The 14,140-nt window shown below is 36.3% G+C and overlaps 1 long non-coding RNA gene across 1 annotated transcript; it reads left to right on the top strand.

Annotated features, from left to right (window-relative positions):
- Positions 1–3,639: 3,639 nt before the first annotated feature.
- Positions 3,640–4,153, top strand: LOC121052206. Its single transcript, XR_005808429.1, has 3 exons — positions 3,640–3,721; positions 3,882–3,935; positions 4,021–4,153. It is a non-coding gene; the product is annotated as an uncharacterized LOC121052206 (long non-coding RNA).
- Positions 4,154–14,140: the final 9,987 nt, after the last annotated feature.

The raw sequence follows: 14,140 nt of genomic DNA, 5'->3' as shown, positions 1-14,140 counted from the left end.
AGTATATGAACATCGTGTATTACTAGAAGATCATATACCTAAATGGTCCAACTGAATATTGTTTCAAAAAAGAAACTCAAGCATAACTGAAAACACTGATGGCCTTAATGCTTGTACTTTAAACTGAAAGAACATGTTCACTGAAATTACAAGACCATCTGACATTTAGATAAATCAAGAACACAAAATAAAGTTGCAGAGAATTTTAATAAAATTGCAGTAACACAACTTGAATGAAATACCTCAAGAATTTTATTGATAATCAAAATTCAATAATACATAAAGTTGTGATGATGAATAGACTGGAATTCACAACTACCAGAAACTTACAAGAACTTAGAAAATACAAAACTCATAAAAATTTGCTCTTACTAAATAGACTCCCACTGAACTCAAGAACCTAAACTAGGTAAAACACCCACTATGCCAAAAAGGCCTTCAGACGACACACTTCAGACGACATAAGTTTTGTTTTATGTCGTCTGAGTTTTTCAGACGACATAATTTTTTTTTCTGTCGTCTGAATATACACTAAAACCATACTGGTTTAATTTGGAAAAATGGTGAGCATTCAGACAACACATTTGTGTAGTTGTAGAAGGTGGTGATTTCCTATCTCAAAGTTGGATAAATGGTGAGCATTCAGACAACACATTTATGTAGTTGTAGAAGGTGGTGATTTCCTATCTCAAATTTGGAGGGATATCCAAAAATTGATTTGGTACTTTTCCCTCTCAAATAACCAAGCCCTAGTTAACTAGAAAATATTGTGACATTCAGATAACATTTAAATGTTGTCCGAGTGTGGAGCTTCTTTTAAAATTTTCTAATTATTTTGACCTGTGCTTATAGAGATCGACCTCGACCCTTCACCCATTCTCTCTCCTTCTCACTCGGGCTCTCTCAGCTCGACCTAGAAACCGTGAGGAAAACTCAAACACGAGCCCTCTCTCCTTCTCACTCAGCTCTCTCAGATCTCGATTCTCACTCTCTCGATTCTTTGTTGGCTAAGATTGAACTTCTTCATCATATTTCTATCAAATCTGGCCACTTCAGTAGAAGATCTACCAACTCTCTTCTCCTTCTCTCTCGTGTCTTTCCAAACCCTACTCTCCCTCTCCCTCTCCATCTGTCTGTGTCTCCGAATATCACATTCTCTCTCTACAATCCTCTCCGTCTCTCTCTGAAATTGACGGAGATGAAGTCTATCTGCGCCACAATTTCTTGGGAGACGATGGAGCCGCCCCAGTAGGGTCTGGCAAGCCTCCGTGAAAGCATATAGCCGCCAAGGAGAACGAGTCTCCGCCTTCAGATCTCCTCTATATGGCCTTGGATTCAAAGCCTTCGCCAGCGGCCAAGTTGAATAGTCTGTTGCCGCCACGGCCTTGAGATGCTTCCTGAGAACTCCGTCCATGGAGCCTTTGGAGAAAGTTGAGAACTTTGGCCGTCTTGCTCATTGGTTTTTTTCTCTAGTCAAATCAAGGTACAATTTTATTCACTTACACTGTGAATCTAGGGTTCTATGGTTGAGTTTTTCGTTTTTTGATCACTAATTTGGGCGATCTATGGTTATTTGTTTATTATACTTGAAAGTTCTTCAATTCTTCCCATGCTTTTCTTTATCAATTTTGATGCGATTGTTCTGGGTTTTCTGGGTTGTGTTTGAGGGTTCGTGTGTATTGCTATTGATCAAAACAGAGCTTTAACTATCTATAGTATCTGTAATGGGTTTGCTTTCCATTGTTTAGTTTCGTTTTAGTTTTAGTTTTAGCAGCACTGCATAACTGGGTTTGAGTCTCTATATTTTCATATCTGTCTTGATATTGGTTTACGGAAAGTTAAGAATTGAGATGGGTATTTGATGGGTTTGGGCTGAGTGTGAGTATTTCTTGAGATTGAAATACATATGCATTTGTTCTGATCCTTTTGTCTTTGCTGATTCATCTAGAATGGCACAAAAGACTCAATTAGCAAGCTAGTGTCAGACTCAATTTTCAGTAGATTTACTAGACTGCACTGGTAATCTTCTCGCTCTGTAGTGAAATCCATACGTTTCTGAAAAAAAGATAGTGCTACTGTCTACATTTTGGTTTAAATAATGCTTTTCAGTTTCTGAGTTCATTCTCGACGAGGTATGCGTAATTCTGAGGTCACTACTTCGATGTGTTACTTTTTGGCATTATTCATTTGTATGTGCTGACTATAATTTGTCATTGGAAATCTCTAGTTGATTACTTGTTGAGTTACGGCCCGTATTCAATTTTTTGTTTATATACTAGTATAAAATGTAGCTATACCGGCCTATTACATGGGATTTAACGAGTTGGGAAAGTTGAAGATGATATAGCTATACTGTACTAACTAAAATGAGATTGATGATTTTTTGAAAAAGACGAAAGTGGAAAGGTTCAAGCTGAACCTGAAATGCATACTGGACAGTTTGAGCTGTTGTTTGCATTGGGTACATACCTCCAAAAGTATCAATCATATCTCATTTTTCATTTCTCCCTGAGATTGGTTGTTTGACCTTCCTAGATATGGATCAATTTCCATGTGACTAAACAAAATTGATATATCTATAGCTGTTAATTAATGGAGGTTATGGTGATAATATTTTATAATCTTTTTCATCAGCTTATTATGTTTGAACGTGTATATTTAATTTTTGCTTGCAATAGCCTGCTTCTGTAATTGATTTCCGTGGTTGCAGGACTGCAATTTTTATTTATTTACTTTTTTTGTGTTTCAGGGGTCTGGTTAGGGTACTCCTGTGACTATCTTGTGGATTTTTTTGTTACAAGTAATTATTTCAGCTCCTGCATCATCTTTAAATGCAGATTGTTTTCTCTGACCTTTGCTATTTGTGATCGGTTGCACTGCTGGTAGTGAGAGTGTTTTCCTATAAAGGCCTGCATCATATCATAGTGCTGGTTCCCATTTGTGGCCTATTAGAAATCCTAGTAGCTTGGCAATATTCATGGTTGATAAAATTTTACTACTTGTATCATGGTTGCATCAGCTCTTATATTTGGGTCAGTTATTTGGAGAATGGGAAAGTCTCAGACATCAATATAAGACAGATCGAAATTTGAAATTGAGGGGGAGAGTCTTTCAAGGACACATCGAAACAAAGAAGAGGGGGAAAAAATGCGTTGTACTTAATTTCGGGTTTCCCTCTCCCCAACTTTCAGTTTTTCAGGTTCCCACTCCCCATTTTCATATTTTTAGGTTCCCTCCTCTCCAATTTCCAGCTTCCCTCTTCAATTGAAACCCACCACAACAACATAAATGTTGTTTCATTCACTCTATTTCTACTTTTCAGTTCTAATAGAAAAAAAACATTTCGAGCTGAAACCTAATTTTGTTCAACTCATTTGTTATACTAATTTGTACCATCTGTTATTTTGTTTGGTTGCTCCTAATGAAAGACCTCTTTTTTTTTGGGTAAACAGTCCACGTAATACATATCAATCTGCCATGGGAAAGCAAGCTATGGGAATTTAAGTCACTAACTATCAGTTCTGAATGGTGTGATTTGGTTCTTGTCATTGTAAATTATGTATTGTTGTTGTATGTTACAGTTGACTAGAAAAAAAAAATTAACTCACCTTGTTGGTCCACTCAGGGTACACTGGCTCATGTTCAGTACTACCCTCAGAAGCCGCTTGTCATTACACGAGCCATGGAGCATCTTCACTTCAGGCAACTTCCAGCTGGAATTGTAAATATCTCTCTTTCTTTTAGTTTCTCATTTCTTTTCTTTGGACGTCTAGATGGAGCAAATACGATGGTGAAAATTTGTTTTTGGAGTACTTTATGTTTTTGCTGCTACTGCTCATGTTATTGCTGGACGCCATTCTAAGATTTGATACGGATTTCAGGGTTTGTGACATGGTTCTTATGATAAATTGGATGATGATGGTCTTGCACCTCCTGTAAGTACATGGGAATTTGTTTACTTTCTTACCTGGTACCTTAAACTATATTTTCTAACCAACTTTCTTTTTATAATCACTTTAGGGTGAGGATGTTATCATAAGGAAGACCACTCTCATTGCTCCTAAGGAGGCTCAGCAGCAAGCTTCTTCGTGTTACTCACGACGTGACCATTGTATAAGCTTATGGCATAGTGAAACCGGGATTATGGACCAGGTAAGCTTTATTAAAATGACTCTTCTCTTATGTTTGAAAAAGTTATCTCCAAATAGAAAACTGTGTTGTCTATTTCCTGGACTCGAATATAATTTGACCTATTACAATGTTGAATATCCAAACCTCCCAAGTAGATGCTTCTTGCACTATATCATTACCCTCCTTTCTCCATTTATGCATCTTTCAACACTGAAACCTGCTTTCTGCTTTATACTTTGTATCCGGTTTAGTGTGTTAGCATAATGCCTATAACATTTCATTGAAATCAGAGTAGTTTAGGTTAGGTTTTTATTTTTGTTTTGGTTTCTGGTCAGAGTTGTAATTGATCTGTTTTGTGTTCATTAGTTAAGTTGTTTTTCGATCTTCTGTGGGTAATGACTCCTGCTTCCCTATCTTCAAGTGACTAATTCATTGTTTGCAGGGCAAAGTTTGTGTGAGCTTTAAGTTTCACATCAGTTTTTGGATATGAGCAGTTTCAAGGTTACCTGAACTTGTGATTGAAGATATTGGGAATCAGATTAAGCAACTGCAAACCTACAAGGTGCAGTAGATTGAATTACTTAACTAGAATTGTTGAATTGTAATTTGTTACACTTCTTTCTTAAAGATTATATATTTATGGCAATCATTTTGCATGCTAGGCTGCATTTTTGACATTTGTTATCAACTGATTATAGAGTACGGTAGCACATGTGGAAGTCACCTAAATTGATTGTGCAGTTGGATATAATTCATGTATAAGATTATGATTTGCTCAGTTTTCTCAGGTATAGCTGCACCAGCTCCAGGACAGGCACATCTTTTACTTCCTGCTAATTCTCCTCAATTCACCAGCAGTTCTGATAAAACTGCAGGATAAGTGGTAAATCAGAAAGGTCACATCTTGAGGTAGAGATCATCCCTGTGTTTATTGCATATATGTGCATTATATTATGGTTTTATATTAGTCTTTATGGAGCATGCAGGTAATCCTTAGATTTCAGCAGGACTAAGAGAAGCTACTGCTACTTAAGTAGCAGGTTCTAAGTCTAACCTTGTAAGTTATTATCTTTGCTCTCTAGACGTATGTTTTCATGCCTACGTCTTCTGCATAAAGCATATAACTTGATGAGTCAAACATATTATTCATATAAACTTAAGAACAGAACACTCATCACCAAGTCTGGGAAGGGAATGGTATTTTAAATGGCATTCACAAGAACCTTTTGTTCAATTATCTTAGTATTAATCACAAGAATCCTACTATTAATCAGTCTGCTCCTTATTCTTTAATTATGCATATACTTGTGCAGGTTCAAAGTTTGTTAGTACTGATGGCAGTACAGGCAGCAAGGTCTCAGATTCTTCTTAGTGGGTTCTGAATGGGAAAACTTAAGACCACAAATTAAGCATCTTATTTGAGCCGAGCAGGTTTAGGTGTGTGTGTGTGTATTACAGAAATTAAGATGCTTGTAACATATATAAATATATATAGAAGTATTGGCTGTATTGGCTGTGTGCTTGCCTTGGATGAAATTTGAATGATTAGCTTTTTCCTTGTGTTGTATGGAGTTCTTGTGTTATGTTCAGTCATAGCTTTCTACATTTTTTGCCTGCTTTTCTTCTTGTGATGCAACTCAGTTAGCAAGAACTGAATTAATGCAATTCTGATTCACAAAAAGCATTAGACTTTGTGAGTTTCCAAGGATTAGTCTCTGACTTTTCTGTTTCACATCTCTGATTGCATATTTCTTTGGTCATGATCATTATTTCTTTGGTCTTTTAATTGTCTTAGACATTGATTTTAGGTAGCAGAAGAGCTTTACCAATCTGGTATAAACTGGATGTTGTGAGTGCTGGAAAGAATTTTACACAGATCAGGAAGGCAATTACGGCGGGATTTTTCTTCCATGATGCTAGAAAGGACCCTCAGGAGGGGTATAGAACCTTAGTGGAGAACCAGCCAGTTTATATCCATCCAAGCAGTGCGCTCTTCCAGAGACAACCAGATTGGATCATCTACCATGAGTTGGCAGTGTAGCTAGGTAGTTTCTGTATTAACTTGTGTCTAGTAGATTCTTCATTCATTAAGCATTTGGACTTGTCTGCAGATTCAGATTAGTAGATATGAGACATTTTGAACTGATCGATGCTCATGATTAGGTTGTGTACATAAGACAATGGTGGATTAATAGAAATTGCAATGAATGATTTTGGATGTGGGTTTCATACTTTCATGAATGGGCAATTTTAATTTCCAGAATGCATGCATACCAATTGTAACAGGGGACTACTAATATGTGTTATCTCAAATTGCAAGCTACAACAAAAGCACACCAAAATGTGTGGTTGCAGCTGCACAAAAACAACACAAAACCCAATTGGAATTCTATTGTCCTTTTGGCATTGGTACAATAGAAAATTGCAAGGTACAACAAAAGCACACCAAAATGTGTGGTTGCAGCTAAACAAAAACAACACAAAAATCAAATAGAAGTTTATTGTCTTTTTGGCATTGGGACGACAGAAAATTGTAGTCTAAAGGGCAAAACAACAACATAAGTTAGACGAAAGTGTTGGCTAAAACGTATAATAACAACAAATAAGTGTGGTTGAAATCAATCACAGACAATATAAAAAGACCTCATAAAAGACCTTTCACACAATACTTAAATGTCGTATGTATGTACCCTAGAACGACACTTAATTGTTCTCTGATGCTCTTTACGACCACATATAATTGTCGTTTAAAGTAAATTAGCACAACCTTTAAATGTTGTTGTATGAGAGAAGACACTACATAAGAGTCTTCATATTTCTTATTTAAGGGCATTCAGACCACACAAATAAGTCTTGCAAATATGCTTCACACAATAGTATTTAAAAAATACTGTGGTTGTTTTGTTTATCAGACAATACAAAACTGTTGTTTGAATGCTTTTAAAGAAACAGATCACAATGTTCCCAAAATGCAAAACTTATCAGACGACATAAGACTTTTATTTTTTTATGTCGTCTGAAAAATCAGACGACAGAACCCTTCTGTCGTCTGATGCCCCCAAGAGACGACACCGTACTAGACGACACATTTTTGTTCGTTCAGACGACAAAACAGTTCTGTCGTCTGATGCACTTTTTGGCATAGTGACCAATGTTCTCAATATGTTTCTTGAAAACTGCAACTGACAATGCCTTAGTGAATGGATCTGCAAGCTGAAAGTCTGTGCTTATACTTAATACTGAAATTTCACCATGCTTGACTCTCTCTCACACACTGTAATACTTGAGGTCAATATGCTTTGAGTTATTTGACCTTTTACTGTTTTTACTGAAGAACACAGCTGCCTCATTGTCACAATAAATTACAAGAGCATCAGAAACTATATGACTTAAAATTCTAGTCTGCATCAAGAAATTTCTAATCCATAGCCCTTCACACATTCCTTCATATACTGCAATAAATTTTGCCTGCATTGTAGATGTTGTCACTAAGGTTTGTTTCATGGTTTTCCAAGCAATAGCCCCTCCTGCAAGCGTAAAGACATATCCACAAGTCGATTTCTTGGAATCAGGATAATTTCCTGCAAAATCTGAGTCTGTGTATCCTACAAGCTTCAATTTTTCCATCTGTCTATACACAAGCATGTGGTTTTTAGTCCTCTGCAAGTACCTGAGTACTTTCTTTCCAGCTACCCAGTGTTCATGACCTGGATTAGACTGAAACCTGGAAAGAATACCAACTCCAAAAGATAAGTCAGGTCTAGTGCAGACCTGAGCATACATTAGACTGCCAACAAGCCTTGCATAAGGCTTGGACTCCATATTCACTTTTTCTACTTCATTATTTGGACTTTGTTTCTTAGTGAGCTTATCTCCTTTAGACATTGGAACTTCCCCTGATGCACAAGTCTCCATGCCAAATCTTTTCAGTATTTTGGCAATATAGCTTTGCTGGGATAAACCTAGCAGCCCCTGTGCTCTATCTCTCTTAATTTCTATTCCTAGTACATATGATGCCTCTCCTAAATCTTTCATGTCAAAATTCTTTGACAGAAAAGCTTTGGTTTCTTTAAGTAGCTTTAAATTGCTACTGGCCAACAAAATGTCATCAACATAAAGTACTAGAAATATAAATTGGTTTCCAAATGTTTTGAGATAAACACACTCATCCACTAGATTCTCAGTGAATCCAAAAGAAGAAATCACAGAGTCAAACTTTTTATACCACTGTCTAGAGGCCTGTTTTAAACCATAAATGGATTTCCTTAACCTGCAGACTAAGTCTTCTGTACCTGGTTCCATAAACCCTTCAGCCTGCTTCATGTAAATAACCTCATCGAGTTCTCCATTCAAGAAGGCTGTCTTGACGTCCATCTGATGTAGCTCTATGTCAAACTGAGCTACAAGTGCCATAATGATCCTAAAAGAGTCTTTGGTTGAAACTGGGGAAAAAGTTTCAGTAAAATCAATACCCTCCTTCTGTGTGAAACCCTTGGCAACTAACCTAGCTTTATATCTCTCAATATTCCCATTTGCATCTCTCTTGGTTTTAAACACCCACTTGCAGCCTATAGCCTTCTGTTTGGGGTCAGGTTTCACTAAATCCCAAACTACATTGTGGTTCATGGACTCAACCTCAGCTTCCATAGCTTGTTTCTACTCATTTGACTGACTGCTTTCAATAGCTTGATTTAAAGTAACTGGATCATTGTCATCTGCAAGATCAATTTCAACTTCATGTTCTTGCAAATAAACAATGTAGTCAGAATCTTCCCCCCCCATAAGTTGGTTTCCTTGCTCTATGAGACCTTCTTAATTGGGGATTTTGATTTTGTTGTGGTTCTACAGGCTGATCTTGAGGTTCTATAGGCTGTGGTTGATCAGTTAAGGGTTCAGGGTTAGCTTGATCATCTGCAAAATGCACTGCTTGATCAACAAGTTGATCTTGTGCATTTTGAGTTTCTGGAACACTAATGGCTTCTTGTGTATCATGAATTATAGGCAATATACTTTCAATATGCTCATTATCCACAATTTCTTCAAATTCTGAAGATAAATCCTCAAGACTTGTATTGTGAATTTTCTCGTCCAAGAATTTGACTTGATGTGTTTCAAAAATTCTTCGTGAGTGTTGAGCTACATAAAGCTTATAACCCTTAGATTTTTCAGGGTAGCCTATAAAATAGCAGCTTACTGTTTTAGGATCAAGTTTGTTAATGTTTGGATTGTAGATTCTAGCTTCTGCAGGGCAGCCCCACACATGACAATGGTGGAGGCTAGGCTTTCTGCCACACCATAACTCAAAAGCAGTTTTCTCGATAGCTTTACCAGGTGTTCTATTGCAAACATAGTTTGCAGTCCTTAAAGCTTCACCCCATAAAAACCTAGGTAGGCCTGTTGTGCACATCATGCTCCTGACCATGTTCAAAAGTGTCCTATTCTTTCTCTCAGCCACACCATTTTGCTGAGGATTATATGGTGTGGTATATTGAGCCTTAATGCCTTGTTCTTGCAGAAACAAGGCAAAAGGACCCTTTTGTTGTCCACTCTCTGTGTATTTTCCATAAAATTCACCACCTCTATCTGATCTAACAGTTTTGATTTTCTTCTCTAGTTGTTTTTCTACTTCAGCCTTAAATATTTGAAAGGCTGTGCTTGAGATTTTTCTGAAAGTAGATAAACATAACAATATCTAGAGAAGTCATCGATGAAGGTTATGAAATACATGTTTCCACAGATTGTTTGAGTTCTAAATGGACCACAAATGTCAGTGTGTATGAGCTCTAAAAGTGCTTGGCTTCTGTATGCAGTCTTTTTCCTTAAGTTAGTTATTTTTCCCTTAAAACATTCAACACAATCTTGTAAATCAGAAAAGTCAAGTTCATTCAAGATATTGTTTTTAACCAAAATTTTCAATCTCTCTTTTGATATATGGCCAAGTCTTCTATGCCACAAATATGCAGACTTTTCATTGCATTTAGTTCTTTTAACACCAGTTAAAGTGTTACTCGATGTGTTATTATTTTCAACAAGAGAAATTTCTTGTTGACTGTGTGAACAATTTAACTGTAGGTAATCATTCAATATAACACCAGAACCAATTTGAACTGAATCTTTGGAAATAATAATTCAATTATTGTCAATAAGAAGCCTACATCCAGATTTAACCAAAAGAGAAACTGAAATTAAATTCCTTCTCATGGAAGGTACATAATAAACATTATCCAAAACTAACAACTTTCCTAAACCAAGATCTAATTTTAAGGTCCCTATAGCTTTGACTGCCACTCTCATGCCATTGCCTACACACAGGTTCACTTCATCACTTCTTGGGACTCTCTTCCTTATGAATCCCTGCAGAGAATTAGTAATATGTAAGGGGCTTCCTGAATCAATCCACCAAGTTGTTGGTTCAACATTAACTAAATTAATTTCTAAAGAAAACAGTGAGTTAGAAAAATTACCCTTTTTGATCAACCAATTCTTAAAGCCTGTGCAGTCTTTCTTCATGTGCCCTATTTTCTTACAGAAATAGCACTTGAACCTAAATGGTTTGTTGGCTTTAGCTGCTCCTGAGGTAGATCCTTTGAAGATGGTTTTGGTAGGCTTGAGCTTAGACTGGTTCTGGTATTTCTTCTTAGGCTTCTCAACAAGGTTCATTGAGGTACTCGGCTCTCTTTCCTTCCTAATTCTGTCCTCCTCATCTACACAAATGGCAATCAGCTCCTTGAGGCTCCATTTTTCCTTCTGAGCATTGTAGCTGGTTCTTAGTTGGCTAAAACTATTAGGCAGGGAATGCAGTGCAGTGTGCACTACATAATCGTCAGTGACCCCCATGTTGAGGTCCCTTAGCTGAGCATTAATCTCAATAAGCTTCATGATATGCTCTCTCACTCTTCCTGTTCCAGTGTACTTAAGGTCGTTAAATTCCTTTGCCAGCCTAGCTGCCTCAGCTTTATCACTTTCCCGGTACATATCATGAATGGCATATAAAAAATCCATGGCTAGATCAGGTTCCTCTATGCTACCTCTAACTGTGTCTGACATGGTAGTCGTAATAACATTCTTTGCCATCTTATTAGCCTTATGCCATTCCTTAAAATATTTCTTCTCTTCATCTGAACTTTCACTAGCAAGCTTCTCAGGTTCATCCTCAGTTAAGCAAAGGTCCATGTTCTGGTTCATGGCTAGGTAAAATTCTACTTGGTTTCTCCACTTCTTGTAGTTATAGCCAGTTAGGAGCTGAATGGTGTTCAAGGTCACAGTAGGGATTCCTAAAGAGCAAAACAAAATAAAGCTTTGTAAGTTTTCTATCTGTAAAGTTCTTAAAATTTTGAAGTTTTATGTTTTCTGTAACTTCAAGCAATATCAAAACCAAAACAATGCAAACAGAAAACAAAACACAAGCAATGTCACATATCAATAGCCCTTTAACCAAAATTAATAGCATGCATCACTTTTAAGCAGAAGACATGATATTCTGAAGGTTCCAAATCAATAAGCCATATCTGTTGAAAACAAGTTATCCAAAGAAAACAAATCACATCTTTAGACAGAAATTTGTATTCTAAGTATCCATATTTGAAAACAACAGTTATGCATATTGCTATTTGCATTCTAAAATCATACTGTACTACTTCTTTGGAAGAAAAAATTATATGTATAATTTTAAAACACAAGATACAATTTTCAGGTTTGTTAACTTAAAACTTTCTGCAAGAATTAATGAAGAATGCTTTGTGCAATATGTTCACTCAAAACAACAGAAAACACAAACCCAAACGAGCTTGTAAACTTGTTTTCTATCCGGATCAATGACCTTTATAAGAAACTAAGCTCTTTGTACCTGTAAAATTTTAACAATGCCAAGAATTTTGGGAGATTTCTGCATACATTGTTATACCAAAACACAGATACAAAACTCAAGAATTTATCTCAAACATGCATATCAATTCACAAGCAGAAGTAACACAGATATGCAAACACAAAACCAATTTCACAAGAACGCATCCAAGAAATTAAATTTCATCCGGTCACCATCTACTCTATCCTATGTGCACGCCGGGAATGCTACTAGGGTTCTTGTGCTCAACAATCAACAAAAACAAAATCGAAAACGAAACTGAATTTTCTGTAAAAACCTGATCTTTGCAATTTTCCCAATTTTGCTGCAGAAATTTTCGCGGAAGCATGAATTCAGAAACAGAAGGCAGCAAAAAATCCTTATTGGCATCTTAATCGAGCAACATAGGGGTCTTGAATCCCCACAAGATGAGTTCATCTTGTGCATCTCCGATTCTGAATGCCCAGAAACCAATCGCGCCTCATGTGACCGTTGAGATAACGGTCACTTTCTTTAGTTTCTGAAGTAGGTTTGGGATCGGGTCTGGGCTCGGATCAACGTATGTTGCTTCTTGGGTCAAGAAGGATTTTTTTTTAAGGGGGCCAAAACGTGGCCGTTTTATTGCAAAGCAAAATTTTTATTTATTTATTTATTTATTTATTTATTTATTTTATTTATTTATTTTTTTTTTTCAACGATTTTGTTTCAAAATATATTGAAGAACAATTTGTGAGCCTAAGCTTTGATACCAATTGTAAAACTAAATTACAAACAAGCTCACACAATTACATGTTCATTATTGACTTTAAACATACCATTGACGTCATAAGTAGAAGCCATTGCTGCAGCTGCAAAAACAAAGGATGAAAACGAGGTTGAAGTCTTCTGCTATTCACCAACTGTAGCTTCTGAATGGGCAGAACACAATGCTTGTAGAACGGTGGTGATAACAGGGACCCTAACCTCTTATTTATACAAGTACTAGTCCTAAGAATCCTCCCATAAAGGTTTTCCTTAAGGATCAAGTCTTGTATCTAAGAATCCTAATGCATCACAGTTTAGGACTTTCTTGTAGTCCAATTAATGGACTCCTAATCCAATGATAAATACACTATCACATTAGATATCTAGGTTGATTCCTTTCCATATCCATGTTGTATTCGATTTAATGCTTTGATGGTTTCCTAGTTGCTCTAGGATAACTTGTGATGAGTCCACAATTGATTTAACATAGCTATCAAAATTGGACTAGCCAAAACTTTCTTAAGCCTAAATCAATTTAGTAATTGGTAAAACTAAATGATAGCTTTGGTGTTTAAAGTTTGCGTTTGTCAATAGGGTCTAAAGTTCTTTATATGAATCGAAAATAGAAATATATAGTATTTAAGTATTATACCACTCGGCTTAATGGTCCTTCCTAAACTTATGTTCATCACCTTGGGTTCTTATAGAACTCCTAATACATCAGGCTCGATCTACTTGTTCCTTTAGAATAGTAGTTAGATTAGAAAAAGATTTAACAACCGACTGAGCTGATATCAAAAGCGCCCAAGTTAAATTTGAAAGAGTTGCCGACTGAAAAGTTGGGATTTTGAGTTTAATCTTAGATTTGCTCACATCATCACTTTTTAAAGATGAGTTGACATATTATTGATGTAGCTTTAGAAATAGGCGTATTGTGGTTAGAGTTTGGGCCCTTTGTCCTCTGTAACTGGGTTTCCATGCGGTTTTGGTCCATGTCCCCCACATTGTATGCTTTTCGTTTGATTGAGTGAATTTTTCTATCAAAAAAAAAAAAAGATGAGTTGACATCACGTCAAGTAAATTGAAAAGTTTGTTTTATTAGCCTTTTTCAATGCATTAGCCTTCTTACTTATTTATTTTTTAATTTCATGCAAATATTGAATTAACTTGTGCATCTCACAATGAAAATACTTATTGCCACATGCGTTGAAGGTTTTTTTTTTATCAGAAGGGATGATTCATTCATTATCAAGAAAATTACATCAAAGAGTATATAGTGGCCTCATTAAACCCCCCACAAGTCGGATGGGAAGAGTACCACACTCCATTTACACATACTCAACTACTTGACTCTTGAATTAAAATTGAATTAAGCCACTCTAGCACCATCCTCCACCAATAAGTAGGGAAAGATAGAGAAAG

The sequence above is a fragment of the Rosa chinensis genome, chromosome 1, assembly GCF_002994745.2.
Source record: "Rosa chinensis cultivar Old Blush chromosome 1, RchiOBHm-V2, whole genome shotgun sequence".
NCBI classification, from domain to species: Eukaryota; Viridiplantae; Streptophyta; class Magnoliopsida; order Rosales; family Rosaceae; genus Rosa; species Rosa chinensis.
Note: the sequence above shows the minus strand (reverse complement) of the source record. Positions and strands in the feature narration are given on the sequence as shown.